Here is a 17,130-nt window from a genome sequence, read left to right as displayed (position 1 = left end):
TGAGTATGGTTGATTGTAGACAAATTTCTAAAGGCTGGTAGTTGACAACTTGTGGGAACATCTATTTCATCATGTTGTGTCTTGTTTTATCCATAATTGATGAGTTGGTGTTTTGGTGGCTCTCTGGGTGTGATAAGTTTATTAGTTGTGATGGGTGTTTTCTATATCTATCTATGTTATCATTTCTTGATGACTAATTTCCATTATGGAGTTGTTCGAAGAAGACCCTTGAAATCCAACTTTGATTGTGCCTACTCAAACTCTTTAGAATGCTCAAATGTGTGGTAAATAATGAAGGGATAAATAAGTTAGGGAAATGGTGAAGTAAGTCATCCACAAGAGCAAAGTTTTGGGCTTGTATAGAAATTAGCACAACTAGTTGTGTGAGTTCCTTCTCCTAGGAGATCCATTGTGGTGACTATTACAATCCATCATCTCAAATTGTAAATGTCCCTTGGTAGAAGTTGTCTCTTTGTGGTAAATATTGGGTTTTGAACAAGGATCATATTGTAATGAATTATTAGTATCAAAATGTGAAGAACTTCCATCTAGATATACAAAAAATTATGCAAAATCTAAGTACCACCCATTAGGAAGTTATCCTTGAAGTTACCAACAACAATACTCTCTTGCAACCTAGTGATGGCAGTCTCCTCCATATAACTAAGAGTCATGAGGTAAACTATGGTGTCAACTTATCTTGAGTGGCTACTATATGTCCTAGAAAGGGCAATAATGTTTGGAAAACTTCAATATCATCCCAATGATGTTGGAAAATGGAATGTGATGCAGGAGCATCCTCGGTTCTTGGCAATCTTGCATCACCCAAAAATATTTATTTTCTGTTTGTTTTATGTTTTGCAGTTTCAACATTCCTTTCTGAATTTTCTTGCATTTGCTCATCGGATCTTGCGGAGCTGGATTTTTCTTGTGAACATGATCATCTTCCTTAGTCCTAAACTGCGGAACATTTGGATCATTTTTTGGCAAGTTATCGCTTTTGGATTCCAAGATAGTTTTCTGGCACCGAAACTACTTGGACCTATTTGCTACTAATGAATCTTGTGGATCCTTTTCGTAGCTTGCAGAGCTTCAGTTTGTTGATTCCAATGTTCCTTGGCATGTGGCCGACCTTCCCTTTGATCTGCACTTCATCCTTTGGATTTTTCGAATGGATTCTCTTTGGTGGAGGCCAACCTGGTATTTTACATGTTTGATCTTGTTCTTCAACATTTTATCCCTCTTGGGCTGACTGAAGCCCTCTAGACCATATAAATCAATGAAATTAAGCATCATAATTCAGTTAGGAAGAATATAGAAGATGTATCTTGACATTTAGAGGTCCGAAGTTGACCAATTTTGTAATTGAGCATGTATGTAGTAGGCCAATGAGCCGAACCTTTTATCACGGAGGTTACCTGTTATTTGTAATCAGTTTTCATGATCCAATTCATTCAGCTTTGTATTGCCTCCATCATATCCTATTGTTTTTTTTGTGTTTACTCTTTTTGCCCGGTCCAGATTGATCTCTTTGAGGTCCCTCCTAACTGGTGACTGCACCAAGTGGTATCAGAGCAAGATTTCATTCCAGAGATTGCATTGTCTTAAAAAATTTGTTGCGGGGTGGTGGATTGTGGATCCGACCTATAGCTGTAGAGGACTAGCGTGAAGATGGCGCGAAGAGGAAATAGGAATGGTGGAGCATGTGGGAATGTAGACCCTATTGTGATAGAAATGTTGAGAGAAATTGTGACCAAGTTGGAAGTCATTGAGATAGCCCAAAGAAGAGGCTGAGCTATTGAAGATGTAAGCAAAGATGATGAAGAAGAAGTACCAACTAAACAAGTAGCAAATCCATCGATGATCGATCCAGAAGAAGAAAGGTTCTTGAGGGTTTTGAGTAGGACGAATACAAAACCACATTTTACCCCATAGGAGTATGATGGTAAATTGGATTCTGATGAAGTAATGGATTGGATCTCGGAGATGGAAAAGTATTTTGATTTTGAGAACACCGTGGAAGAAAGAAAGGTGAAATATGCATTTACCCGATTGAAAGGTCATGCATCTCTTTGGTGGGAGAATTTGTAGGTTGATAAACAAAGAAGAGGCAAAGAGAAGATCAAATCATGAGAGCAGATGGTTGTCAAGTTAAAATCAAATTTTATGCCAGCTGATTAGGAAGTTGCAGAACTTGAAGCAGAAGGAATCTAGTGTGAAGGAGTATACCGAAGCATTCTACAAATTGAATATTATATCCGGACATGTCGATGATGAGGTTGAACATGTTGTGAGATATTTGAATGGATTTTAGATGTCTATACAAGATGAATTCAGTTTGATCAAGTTCCAGTATGTTGAAGAAGCTTACCAATATACCTTGAAAGCAAAAGAGAAGTTGAACAAAATACATGAGCAAAGACAGAGAGGTAGAGGTGGAAGGTTTTCCGAAGGAAGATTTCAAGGAGGCAAAGGATATTCTGGAGGAAGAGGAACCTGTACAAATCAGATCAAGGACAAGGAATTAAGCAAAGATGGTAATTCATACTTAAAGGATGACAAGAATTTCTACCAAAGCAGAGAACCTGATGGTTATCGGAATGAAAATTTTGGAAAAGTTGACAAAAGACAAGACAAGAGAGTGTTTAGAGGAACTTTCTTTAAATGTGGAGGAAAAAGACATCGTGCTTTTGAATGTAAGAAGAAAAAGAACACTATGATAACAACATTGGTAGAAGAAAACCCCACTGGATCAACTAACAAACCGGAAGATGGAGAATTGTTAAGCTTTGTGTCATACCGAAGAGGATGAAGAGCCCTTGCTGAGAAGAAATTTGTTCAAGACCAAATGTAAGATATCCGGTAAGTTCTGTAAGGTAGTTATTGATAGTGGTAGTTCGGATAATCTTCTTTTAAAATAAATGGTGAATAAATTGAAGTTGGAAAGATTGAAACACCCTAAGCCTTATCAGATAGCATGGATTTAGGATGATCATAAGTTGTTAGTAAGTGAGCAATGCTTGGTGAAATTGAAAATTGGGAATTATCAAATGATCAAGTTTTGTGTGATATTATGCCTATGGATATTTGTCACCTTTTGTTGGGTAGACCTTGGCAGTTTGATAGACAGGCAATACATGATGGAAGAAAGAACATATACACTATTCTAGCAAATAGGATGAAACAAACCTTGTTACCTTTGGAGGAACCCCTAAAGAGTGAAGTTTGTACAAATGCTAGAATCTATTTGGTGGATGGAAGGAAATTATTGGATGGAATGAGACATGCAAATGTATGTTTTGCCTTAGTTTCTAAGAAGACTGAGAATATGAAGCATGGAGAAGAAGAACCAGAGGAGATAGAAGAGTTGTTGACAGAATATGAAGACATCATTTCAGATAATGTGCCTGATGGATTACCACCTATGAGGAGTATCAGTCATTGCATGGACCTGATTCCTGGAGCTAGTTTGCCCAACAAAGCTGCATACCGGATGACACCGGCAGAGAATGAGGAGTTGAATAGACAAGTGCAGGATCTATTGAAGAAAGGTATAATCATAGAAAGTGTGAGTCCTTGTGTAGTACCAACAACGTTATCACCTAAGAAAAATGGAGAATGGAGGATGTGTATCGATTCCAGAGCAATAAACAAGATTACAGTGAAGTATCTAATTTCCTTTACCTAGGATGGATGACATAATAGATTATTTAAGTGGATCCAAATACTACACAAAGATAGAATTAAAGAGTGGATATCATCATATCACAATCAGTGAAGGAGATGAGTGGAAGACAAATCAGGGATTGTATGAATAGTTGGTGATGCCTTTTGGGTTGACTAATCCATCAAGTACTTTCATGAGGTTGATGAATGAGGTATTAAAGAAATTATTGGATAAGTTTGTTATTGTATATTTGGATGACATTCTAAATTTAAGTAAGACAAAAGAGGAGAATTTGTTGCATTTAAGACAAGTTTTGTAGAGGTTGAGAAAAGAGAAGTTGCTGATAAATATAAAGAAGTGTAGTTTCATGAAAGAAGAGTTAGTCTATTTGGGATTTGTGATATCTGTGGATGGATTGAAGATGGATCTTGAGAAGGTAAGAGCAATTGTTGAATTGCCTACATCAAAAAGCATTGGAGAGGTTATATCATTTCATAGATTGGCTAGTTTCTACCAGAAGTTTATCAGAAATTTTAGTTCAGTTTGGAGTCCTATGACTGAGACAATGAGAAAAGATAGGAAAGAATTCGAGTGGACAATCGGAGCAAATAAAAGTTTTGAATTGTTGAAGCAGAAGGTCATTGAGTAGCCTATGTTAGTTTTACTAGATCTCAACAAAGTATTTCAAGTGGATTGTGATGCAAGTGGGAATACAATTGGAGTCGTGTTAAGTCAGGAAGGGAGAGTAGTAGCTTATTTCAGTGAGAAGTTGAATGATGTAAGAAGGAGATATTCAATGTATGATCATGAATTTTATGCCATAGTTCAAGCCTTGAAGAAATGGAGACATTACTTGTTGCCTAAGGAATTTGTGTTGTATACTGATCATCAAGCTTTGCAGTATTTGAACAGTCAGAGTAATTTGAATTAGAGACATATGAGATGAGTAGAATTTTTGCAGAGTTACACCTTTGTGTTGAAGCATAGAAGTGGACAGTCAAACAAAGTTGTCGATGCATTGAGTAGAAGGAGGAATCTACTGACAGAGATGAGAGTGACATGATTAGGATTTGAAGAGTTGAAGACCTTGTATTATGATGACCCATATTTTGCAAAACCTTGGAAAGTATGTAGAGAACCAGTTATGGTGGACATAAGTTAGTGGTTGGATTATTTCATTCGGGATAGGATGTTATTTAGAGGAGTTCAATTGTATATGCCTAAGAGTTATATGAGGGAGAATTTGATAAAGGAAAAGCATAGTGGAGGATTAGCTGGACACTTTGGTGTTGATAAAACAATAGCATTGGTGAGTGAACATTAGTTTTGGCCTTAGATTCATAAGGGTGTAAGGAAATTTGTGCATAGCTATAGAGTTTGTCAGATTGCAAAAGGTAGTAGTCAAAATGTGGGATGGTATAAGCCTTTGACAATACCAGAGAGACCTTGGGAAGACAAGCATGAATTACCTAAGACACGGAGAGGAAATGATTCTATATTTGTGGCAGTGGATAGATTCTCGAAGATGGCTCATTTTGTACCTTGTAAGAAGACATTAGATGTAGTGCATGTAGCTGACCTATTTTTCAAGGAGGTAGTGAGATTACATGGATTACCTAAGAGCATAGTTTCGGACATAGACACTGAGTTTGTTGGTTTTTTTTGGAGAACGCTTTGGAAGAAGATGAAGACAGATTTGAAATTCGGTTCTATTTTTCACCCACAGACTGATGGACAGACAAAGGTAGTAAACAGGAGTCTGGGAAATTTGTTGAGATGCCTAGTTGGAGAGAAAACTAGAAGTTGGGATTTGATTCTTGCACAAGCAGAGTTTGCCTACAATAATTCAGTGAATAGGAGTACCGAAAGAACACCTTTTGAGATTGTTACTGGAGCACACCCTAGAGGTATATCAGAATTGAGAGATATCAGTAATGAAGACAAGAGGAGTGGAGAAGCAAAAGAATTTGCAGATCACATGGCAACCTTACATATTCAAGTTAAGCAACATTTGGAGGATATGAACAACAAGTATAAGGCAAAAGTAGATGAGAAGAGAAGATATGAGGAATTTGAAGTTGGCGATGAAGTGATGGTGTATCTGAGAAAATAAATATTTCCAGTTGGAACCTATAACAAGTTGCAGATGAGGATGTTTGGACCTTGCAAGATCTTGAGGAAGTTCAGTTCTAGAAATGCATATGAAGTGGAGATACTAGATAGTTTTAGTATTTCACCTATATTCAATATTATAGATCTACATCAATATCATGAATCAGAATTTAGTGAAGATAGTATTGCAGACTTAGAGAAACAGTTGCCTCGAAAGGAGCTAGATCAAATTGAAGACATTTTGGACGATAGGATTGGTCGTAGTACCCGGAGCAATTGGTACAAGGAGTATCTTGTGAAATGGAAGGACAAACCAGTTGAAGATTCATCTTGGATTTCTCAGGCAGAGGTGGACTGCCTTGGTTTTCCTCTGACCCCAACAAAGTGAGAGACTCACTTTTTCAACAACCTCGGATGTTTGATGCAGGAGCATCCCCGGTTCTTGGCAATCTTGCGTCACCCAAAAACATTTCTTTTCTGTTTGTTTTATGTTTTTGCAGTTTCAACATTCCTTTCTGCATTTGCTCACCAGATCTTGCGGAGCTGGATTCTTCTTGTGAACATGATCATCTTCCTTAGTCCTAAACCGCAGAATATTTGGATCATTTTTCGACAAGTTATTGCTTCCAGATTTTGAGACAGTGTTCAGGCACCAGAACCGCTTGGACCCGTTTGCTACTGGTGAATCTTGTGGATCCTTTACGTAGCTTGTAGAGCTTCATTTTGTTGATTCCAATGTTCCTTGGCATGTAGTTGACATTCCCTTTGATCCACACTTCATCCTTTGGATTTTTTGGAGGACTCTCTTTGTGGAGGCCGACCTGGTGTTTTACACGTTTGATCTTGTTCTTCGGCATTTGATCCCTCTTGGACTGACCAGATCCCTCTAGACCATAGAAATTAATGTAATTAAGCATCATAATTCAATTAGGAAGAATATAGAAGATGTATCTTGAGATTTAGAGGTCTGGAGTTGCCCGATTTCGTAATTAAGCATGTATGTAGTAGACCAGTGATTCGAATCTTGTATCTCAGAGATTACCAGTTATTTGTAATCAATTTTCATGATCTAATTCATTCAGTTATGCATTGCCTCCATCATATCCTCTTGTTTCCATTGTGTTTACTCTTGCAGCCCAATCTACATTGATCTCTTTGAGGTCCCTCTTAACCGGTGACAACACCAGAATGTTGCCCTATTGTCTTGATTTTCTCTGCATTGTGCTTAATTGTTAGCCTATGAGCCTCAATGTAGGTAGTTATTTTTTTGGTGTTTTTAGTCAGTGGACTTGCTTTTTCTTTGTTCAACCCTTATCTTGTATGGTTAAAACTTGTTTGAATGAGTTTATATTTAGGTTCTAGCTCTTTTTGTTTATATAGCTTGGTGGTTCTTTTTAGCTCAAGAGCCTCCCTCTAATAGCCTTTCTCATTGTATGTTTTATTTAATTTCTACTTATGCATGGATGGGGACCTAATAGAAATCCTTGTATATTATAAAAAAAATGAATAAAATTAGTTAGTTATCTTTTCAAGTAATTTTTAAAATTATACTTTTTGTTTTCAATTTCTAAATAGTTATACAGTTGATGATTAGATAAGTTATAGGGGTGTTCATGAATCATGGAAAAATCTAGGAGAATCTTTATCTAAAGAGTAATCTCCTCCCAAAAGGTCTAATCATATTCTTCTACTTTGATTACATTGTTGAACACATCACTAGACTAAGAGGGGGAGTGAATAAGTCTGAACCTTAAAACAACTCACTCTCGGTACTTTAAACTTCAAATCACAATTATCTTATCTCTACAAATATTAAACATGAAATCATAAAAGCACAACACACACAAGAACACCATATTTATGTCTAAAACCCAAGAAGGGAAAAACCACTGTGAGAATCACACTCAAAATATGAATACTTGATTACAAGTTTTAGGTTCAAGGCTAAGGATCTCACTGCACCTAATTTGACTTGCAAAACTAAGGCGCACAATCTTAGGGCAAGATAAAAGGGACTTGTATTATTGAAATGCACAATCTCAAGGCAAGATACAAAGAACTGCAGATCAGTTGTAGAAGGCATAAGAACAAATGGTAATGTCTACTGTAGACACTTAAAAATAATTATTTTAATTATTTTTAATTCCTCGCATAATTAATTAATTAATTATGTTAATTCAAATTCCTCTCAATATTAATTAAATATAATTAATATTGTCACTATAGCATATGATTGATTTATTTAATAAATCAATCCCTTTCTTTATTCTTCTAAAAAAATCAAATCCTCACAAATCTTCCTCTTAGCTAATTAATTTCAATTAATTAGTTAACCTACATGATTCCTACAAATCATCTTCTTAATTCATTCTTCTAGAAACTCCCTAAACTCACTTAACATTATTCTTCTAATTTTTTATTCCCTCCACTCATTCTCTCTCCTAGTCAAATTCTCCTACAAATATTAATCCCACCTAACATTTCCTCTAATCCCCCTCCTAATGAGTCTTTAATGGTTAATCATCATGATTAGTCACAAAGCCAACTCTTTGTCCTTTTCATCCAGCCACTAGCTTTAAATGCTCTTTTCTTAGGTGAATGTAAGATTTTCGAAATCACACATTCCTCTAGGCATCCCCTCTCCCAAGGAATTTTTAATTCCTTTTTATTCCTCCAATCCCCATGATATCCTTTTTTGGAGAATTTTTAATTCCTCTAATGCATCTTGTGGAGTGTGGAGATACGAAATGCCTTTAAGGCATAATTCTTGGTCTCCACACCCTCTCTTGGACCTTGTGTGAGCTCACGGGTAAATCTTATCCCTTCATCTCGAATTCATCCTAGCCATTCGTTTTCTTCTCCTCTTCCTATAAAATAGGGCTCCATCCCTTCATTGAAAACATCTTGAAATCTAGTAAATTTATTCTGCCCTTTTGAGCTCAGGAAATCATCTTGGCAACTTGATCATCTCATTCTTATCATTTTTCAAATCCATTCCATTTGTGCACAACATTGGAGAGCCATCCACATCCAGCAATCAAAGGAGCACATCAAGTGGAACATTATCAAGGGGCGCCTTCACTTCATCAAGCTCAATCTGAAGGAGAAGGTAAAATAGCAAGGTCAAATGGTCTTTTAATGATATTTTAGCATTCTGCATGTTTATTTCGTTATGTTTTGATCATTTGACCTTCAAATCTGTTTTCCCCTCTTCATTTTGGCATGCCCGGTGGGACCCACATCCCTAAGAACTAATATTTTTTTTTAGGTTTTTTGTGAGTTGTGAGATGCAGGTTCCAAAATAGCGCGACTACAGAAAAAATAAAAAAAATAAAAAAAAAAAATTCTTTTTTTTTGCAGGTTCCAGAATAGCGGCTTTGTATTTCTACGCAACAACTTCTTTTCTGTTTCTGTTGCGTTTTTGTTTCTATTCTTTTTCTGTTTCTGTTTCTGTTTCAGCACGATAGCTCTGCGATTAGCGCGAGCGTTTTTGTGGGAATTTGAATTCCCGTTATTTGATTTGTTATTTGCTCTGTTATCTGCTCTGTTTAATTATAATCTATGTGAAAGTAAGAGAGTATGCTCTTGTCTATATAGACAATCACAAATCTAGACCTTTCACTTTTCTATTCTGTTTAGTGCAACTATATGCTCTAACCGTAGGAAAGTGTGAAAATAGGAGAGTATGCTCTTGTCTATCTAGACAATCAGAAATTCGGACCTTTGACACTTTTCTATCTGTTTAGTGCTACTGTCTATTCTGTTAATCTGTCTGAAATTTTTAGGTGCTAACCGTAGTCTGCATTTTTATTTTTTTTCATTTCTTGTTATATGCTCTGTTTAAAGATAATCTGTCTGACCGCAGGAAAGTGTGAAAGTAGGAGATTATGCTCTTGTCTATCTAGACAATCAGAAATCCGGACCTTTGACATTTTTTTTTATTCTGTTAAATTTAGGGTTTCTACTCTGTTAAATTTAGGGTTTCTGTCTGCTCTGTTAAATCTTCTTTATCTTGACTCCATTTTCCTCCAAACTCCACCAGATTCTCCGCATTGCCATTTTCCACATTTTCTTCCTTGGGGGCTTTATCCCAAAAATCCACTTTTTGAAGCCTAAATCCCATATTTCTCTATTTTTAGGGTTTGTCATAACTTCTTCCCCTTTTATCCAATCACCTCCAAATTTTTCCCATATTATCCATCTCCAACTTTTGCTTCTTTGCCCCTCTTTGACAAATTTTCCCATTCCTTCATCTCTCCTCCAAAATCCCCATTTTTCGCTTGCCTATCCCTTGGAAAGTGGCAAAAACTAGTCAAACCCCATTTACCCATCAAAACTTTCTTCAAATCCACATTTGTCATTAGTAAAAAAGTTTTTATTCATGTTTTTCTATTCATTCCCAAAAAATCAATTTTTTTTTTTTTGTCATTTTGTTGTTTTTTGCAGGACGCTTGTTGAAGACTCTATTTTTCCAAAATAATCAAATTGTTTTGCAGGACGCTTGTTGAAGACTCTATTTTTCCAAACTACTAATCAAGTTATTTTGCAGGACGCTTGTTGAAGACTTTGTTTTTCCAAACTACTAATCAAGTTGTTTGCAGGACGCTCTTTGAAGACTCCATTTTTCAAACTACTAATCAAGTGGTTTTGCAGGTTGCCTAGCTGATTCAACCAAATATTGTGCATTTATTTAAATTAGGCACCTAGATATTAATTAAAATGGAATGAACCATTGTCTTATGTGTCTTTAAGAAAAGCGTAAAGGTGGGAAAGTATGCTCTCGTCTTACTAGACGATTAGAAATCCAGACCCTCCAACCTTTTCTTGTTTGATTGTGTGTTTACCTCTAGCGGGTCTGCCCTCCCAACTTGCTCTTTGAGAAGGTAAGAGGGGAACGACCTAAGTGAGTACACCCGGACTTGGGGTTCCCAACTCACTATAATAAATAGGCCATTGACTACGAAAGGGTTAATGGTTGGGGCTATATGAGAGTTCACTCTCACATTGGGTGCTTAGTAGGATCCTAGATATCTCAATCACACTTGCGTGACTACTAAGTTCTTGGTGCTTCGTTGGGCTATAGGCCTCAATTGCGCTTGCGCAACTTCAAAGGGTATCTCCTAACGGGAAGACTTACTAAACACATTTTTCATAGTGGCCAAAAACCTTCTAGTCATTGGTGCAGGAGGTCGGACCTCTGAAGCGGCCCATATTCTTACGGCCCTTAGTAGAGACACAAAGTTCACCATGAAGAGTTTTCATGGATGCTTGGCTGCCCCAAGAAGTGAGTGTCATGGAGGGGAGCCAGTGAGGTCAAGCATCTAAGTGTCCGCTCTGGGTAAGCATAGATGGGAAACCAATTGGGATTCAATGACTATTGTCCTTGCCAACCTTAAGAATGTTGTATATGAGCATGAGTGTCTTTGATATAATATGCATTTGATCACCGTGTTTGCTTTGTTTGATACATACTTGCCAAGAGAAGACTAAAAACACATCACACTTGTCAAGACACAAACAATTGTCCAAGTCATTACCCACACCAAGTCCAAAAAAAAAAAAATTGTGTCAAAGCTCTGTCCATCCCATATTTCATAAGCCTAAGAGAGAATCTAAGAGTCCGTCATCTCCATCAACATTCAAGTTTGTCCTTTGAAACACCAACTATCGTCCAAATCAGGGTGGTTGTATCCCTTCATACAACTTGCCATTCGAATCGATCCTTCATGTTCATACCAAAGACAACCTAGTCATCAAATTTCTTCTAAACCATCACTACTATACCTCCTCCATCAATCATCCCTAAATTTCCTAAGTCCTTTCATCACAAATTTCTTAAGTCCTTTCATCACAAATATTGTGTATGGTCACAACTCGATCCCAAAAGAAAAAGATGGCTGAACAACAATATGGCATACCGGACATTGATGTCCTATATGAATATCCCACGCAAGATCATACACAAAGTGGGCAACCTAGCAATCAAGATCAAAGCCAAAATCCTGACATGGTTAGCCAAGATGAACTTTGTCCGGAAGTGCAAACTTTCCTAGCAGATTCTTACAACCAAGAGATGATGGACAAGCTTATTAAACACAATCCTACTGCACTTCTAAAAGCTCTTCTTGAAAATGGAGCTCAACTTCCGCTTGAGTTTAATAGATCCGCTCTCACCCAACAACCACAAGGAGACCTCGCTCCCACACAAAGTGCTGCACCTACTATTCAAACTCAATCAATTGCAGTCCCATCAATCATCCAGGCTCAATCAATGCCACCCGCGGTACCTCCCACCATGGTCTCCATCCCACCTTCTTCCTCCTTACCATCCATACCACTATCAAATCCGATCTCATCTATTCTCCAACAAACTTCTATACCACCTCCTTCTATTCAACCACATATTTCTATTCCAGAGACTTCCCTTCCTCCCAACAATGTCGCAAATTTTATTCGAGTCGTATTCAATCCCGTCACAATAATTGGCGGACCGCAACCAACTGTCCCTCAAACCCCAGCGACATCGATCATCACATCCCACATTCCCACCTCCTCATCATATCAATATATTGGTGGTGGTGCACCTTCTTTGGTCCATCCAATTCTTGGGGCAAATACAATTCATCAATATCGAAGTCCACAACAAGACCTCATCAAGGAAATTCAAGACATGAAGAATATCATTAAGGACATAAAACAAAGGACTAATAAAAGGAAAACTTACTCGTTCGAAGAGTTTTGCCCTTACCTTTATGACCCGTCTATATCAGTTGCACCATATCTCCCGGGATTTGAGATCCCTAAATTCACCAAGTATGAAGGCAAAGGAGATCCTCGTGACCATGTTCGAGAATTCCACATCTTATGCCAAGAAGTCTCCTATAGTGACCTTTATCTTCGCAGACTCTTTCCCAAGAGTCTCACGGGAGATGCCTTGGCATGGTTCTCATCTTTACCACAAGGTTCCATTGTCTCTTTTCCAGACTTGGCAGAAAAATTTGTGGCCCACTATGCATACAACATGGGTAATGATGTATCTATGATGGATTTATGTAATACAAAACAAAGGCCCAGAGAAACTTTCGCCAATTTCCTACAAAGATGGTGACATCTTATCAAGAAATTCCAGTGGGACATGCCAGAACAACATCAAATTGAGCTATTCCAAAAGAACTTGGTGCCTGAACTTTCAAGACCTTTAATATCTCAATGTATCAAATCCTTCCAAAAATTGATAGATAAGGGCCTCGCCCTCGAACGTGTCTTGTTGGAGGAAGGAACCTTGAAACATTACCAGAAATCAACACAAAGTTCTTCCTCTTATTATAACGACAAGCCAAAATTTTGGTCCAAAAACAAAAATATGGTCAATGATGGTATAACTGATGCAAAGCGGGTCCAAACCGTGGCCGCTCGCCCAAAATCAACCACCAATAATCATCAATTCAATAATCGAGACAATCCAAATCAATCCAAAAAACCTTACAACAATGTCTCAATCCAGGGATGACCACCTCGATCGAATAACAGGACTCCAAGAGATTTCCCTCCTCTGGCTGAGCTTATTGAAGTGGTGTTTCAAAAACTTGTCCAAACAGGTGTAGTGGTTTTTCCAATCACTCGCCCATTTGACCCCAATCAACCTAAACCGAGATGGTATAATGAAAATGAGTATTGTGAATACCATCGTATCAAGGGACATGATACACGAAAGTGTATGAAACTGAAGATCTACATACAAGATCTCATTGATAGAGGTGAGATTGAAGTAGCAAATGCAAAACTTGGTAATAACAATGACAAACTCAAAATGTACCAGGAACCCTTCCCGAAGCATGATAAAGGAAAAGGCTCATCATCTAACGCAATGGGTTATGACTACGCTAATCAAGTAACCGGTTATGATTTTTTGGAAGGTCGCATTGAACCTGCAGACAATAATGTCAATGTCATAACCATCCAAGGAGTCAATTCTCCTTCTTCCCAAAGCAGACCAAATCCTGCTAGGATAGTCATTCAAGGTGCCATGCCTTCCACCTCCCATTTCCAGAATGACTGCAATGCAACTACACGTCGAGGAAGAGTCACCATCCAAGGAGTTCCTCCCCCACCAAACCCCCCGCCCATGTCTTCCACCCATCGATATGACCTCCTTGATCAACTTGGGAAGACACCCACGCAGATTTCCATTTTGGAACTTCTCAAGACCTCCTCGGTCCATAAAGAAATTTTGGAACAAGCCCTTCTCCAGTCATGCGTTCTAGATAACATCAACGCCACCCAATTCCAAGCCCTCATTGGAAACCTTGTTGCCCAACAACACATTGTATTTAACTCCAAAGATGCTCCCGCAGATGAAGACCATAACAAACCTTTGCACATCGAAGCTCTTATCCACAAGCACAAGGTCAAACATATCCTAATAGACGGTGGATCCGGGCTTAATCTGTGTACATACAAATTAATAAAACAATTAGGACTTTCTGAGGATCTGATAGACACATCAGGAAGGATCACAATAAAGACATGTGATGATGCAGAAAGAATTTCAAAGGGCGTGGTCACCTTACCTCTTCAAGTGGGCCCCATTACAATTGAAACCCCTTGCCAAATACTAGATCTTGATCTCCCCTACAACTTTCTCCTTGGGAGGCCATGGATTCATTCCTTGCAGGTCGTACCCTCCACCTATCACCAATGCATCAAATTCCCCTATAATGGAAGAGTGATCACTATCAAAGGTGATCCCCAACCTTTTCAATATTGCAAACTATTAGAGGGGAAGCATCCGTATCATTGCCCACTAAATAGACCCTCGCCAACGCCTCCATCTGACACGTCAAATGTTGCCTCCACATCATCCCAACCAGATAATCAAATCAAGATCTTGGACAATGGCTGTAGAGAATACAAATCGGAGGACGTCTTATTAATAGGCAACCTCCCTCTCTCTCCTAAGCCATTTGGCAAACCAAAAGAGATAAAAAAGGACCCAAAACCAGTCATGCAATGCTAGAACACCACCTTCCAGCAATGGGGCCCACTTGATAATGAGAGCCTAGAAGCAGATATCTCTTCATGGTTGTACCGGGAAGAAGATGAAGATCCAACAAGAATATCCAAAGAAATGTACCCAAAAGCATCTACCATAGTTGAAAAAATGGGTTACAAAGGACACGGCCTGGGACCAAAGGAGAAAGGAAGAAAAACACCCATAAATCCTATCTCCTACAGATACAATAGAGGCTTGGGGTACACCCTGGTGCCTAATATTACTATCGCTGGTGCCCCTTCTAGTCCTTCTTCGGATATCGAAAGTGTTGACGAAGAGGAATTCCATGAAATGCCTTATGAATATGAGAAAGATATCTTCTTGGATGCTTACATCAATACCATCACCCCCGTAACCCCTCCCACTTCACATGAGCTACATCTTGTCCATCCTGAACTCATTGATTGGGGCCAACGAGACAAACCCACTTTAGATATCTGCGCCGACGATAATGCTCTCATTGCTCTCCTATGTCAAAAGGCCTTTGAGAAATTAAAAGAATATCTAGCATCACCTCCCGTATTGATGCCTCCTGCTCCTAGAAAACCCCTTATTTTGTATATATGTGCTACTGCAGTGGCATTGGGGGCATTATTGGCACAAACAGATGATCAAGGGAAGGAACACGCCATTTACTACATCAGTCAGACATTGGTAGGATATGAACTCAATTACACCCCCATTGAAAGAGCATGTTTGGCATTAGTGTTCAGCACATAGAAACTACGCCACTATATGCTAAATAATAAGACAAAATTAATTGCTAAAATTGATCCACTTAAATATCTCTTGTCCAAAGCTGCTCTCACTGGCAGAACCACCAAATGGGTCATGCTCTTAAGTGAGTTTGACATTGAATATGTGGACAGAAAGGCAATCAAGGGACAAGTCATTGCAGACCAGTTGGTTGAAGCTCCACTTCCAGGAGACCATCCTCTTCTCACAGAATTACCAGATGAGTTCATTATGACTGTTACCACATCCTCCACATGGAAATTGTATTTTGATGGCTCCTACACTCAAAATGGATCGGGGGCAGGAATATTTTTGGTCACACCTCAAGGAGATGGCATCCCCAAATCATATAAGATAGCCTTTGCATGTACCAATAACATAGCAGAATATGAGGCCCTCATCACAGGTTTATGCTTGGCTATGCACTAGAAAATAAAGGAATTACAAGTCTATGGTGATTCCCAACTCATCATAAAGCAAGTCAATGATGAATACCAGACAAAAGATGATAAACTCATTCCCTACCGTACCATGGTTGAAGATCTTAAGCAACATTTCACGGCAATCAAGTTTGACCAAATCCCACAAATAAACAACAGGGCTGCAGATGCAATGGCCACCATTGGCTCCCTCCTTCAAATGCCAGCACACAGTCATAAGTGTGAGTTATTGGTCGAGCAATTGTTTATACCGACATACGACCTACCAGACTTTGAAATGGTGTGTGTTCTCGTTGGTCCCGAGTCTCCTTAGTACCAAGAAACCTTCGCTTTCCTCAAAGACAACACAATTCCCCCACACCTCACCAAAACCCAATAGCAAACCTTCATCTGTCGATGTGCCTGTTACACCATCCTTGCAGACACCTTGTTCAAAAGATATTTTGATGGTTCCCTCCTAAGGTGTTTAGATAAACAAGAAGTAGAATGGGCATTACGCGAAGTACACGAGGGTATCTGTGGGGCACACTCAAGTGGACTCACATTGGCTAAATTTTTTTTGAGAACAAGATACTATTGGCCTAAAATGGAAGAAGATGCATACAATTATGTGAAGAAATGCATCCCTTGCCAGCAGCATGGCGACAAGATTCATGCACCATCACAAGAATTGCAGCCATTCATTACACCATGGCCCTTCTCGCAGTGGGGGCTCGATCTCATTGGGAAAATCCACCCTTCATCTTCCAACAGACATAAATTCATTATCACCGCCACCGAATACTTCACCAAGTGGGTAGAGGATATCCCTCTTACTTTCACCACCAGCAAGCAAATATCCAAATTCATCCTGAACTACCTAATCTGCCGATATGGCATCCCAAAAGTTATCATCACAGGTAATGGTAAAAAATTTAAGAACTAGGATGTCAAAGAACTCTGCCAAAAATTCAACATCCAACACCGCTTCTCCACTCCATATTACCCCCAAGGCAATGGCCAAGCTGAAGCTTCTAATAAAATCCTAATAAAAATCCTCAAAAAGACAGTCAATGAAGCAGGTCGTAATTGGCACCTCCAAATCCATCCTGCGTTGTGGGCCTACCGCACCTCCATCCACACCC

Source organism: Cryptomeria japonica, chromosome 2 (assembly GCF_030272615.1).
Source record: "Cryptomeria japonica chromosome 2, Sugi_1.0, whole genome shotgun sequence".
In the NCBI taxonomy this organism is placed as follows: Eukaryota; Viridiplantae; Streptophyta; class Pinopsida; order Cupressales; family Cupressaceae; genus Cryptomeria; species Cryptomeria japonica.
The sequence above is the reverse complement of the archived record's forward strand: the minus strand, read 5'-3'. Positions refer to the sequence as shown.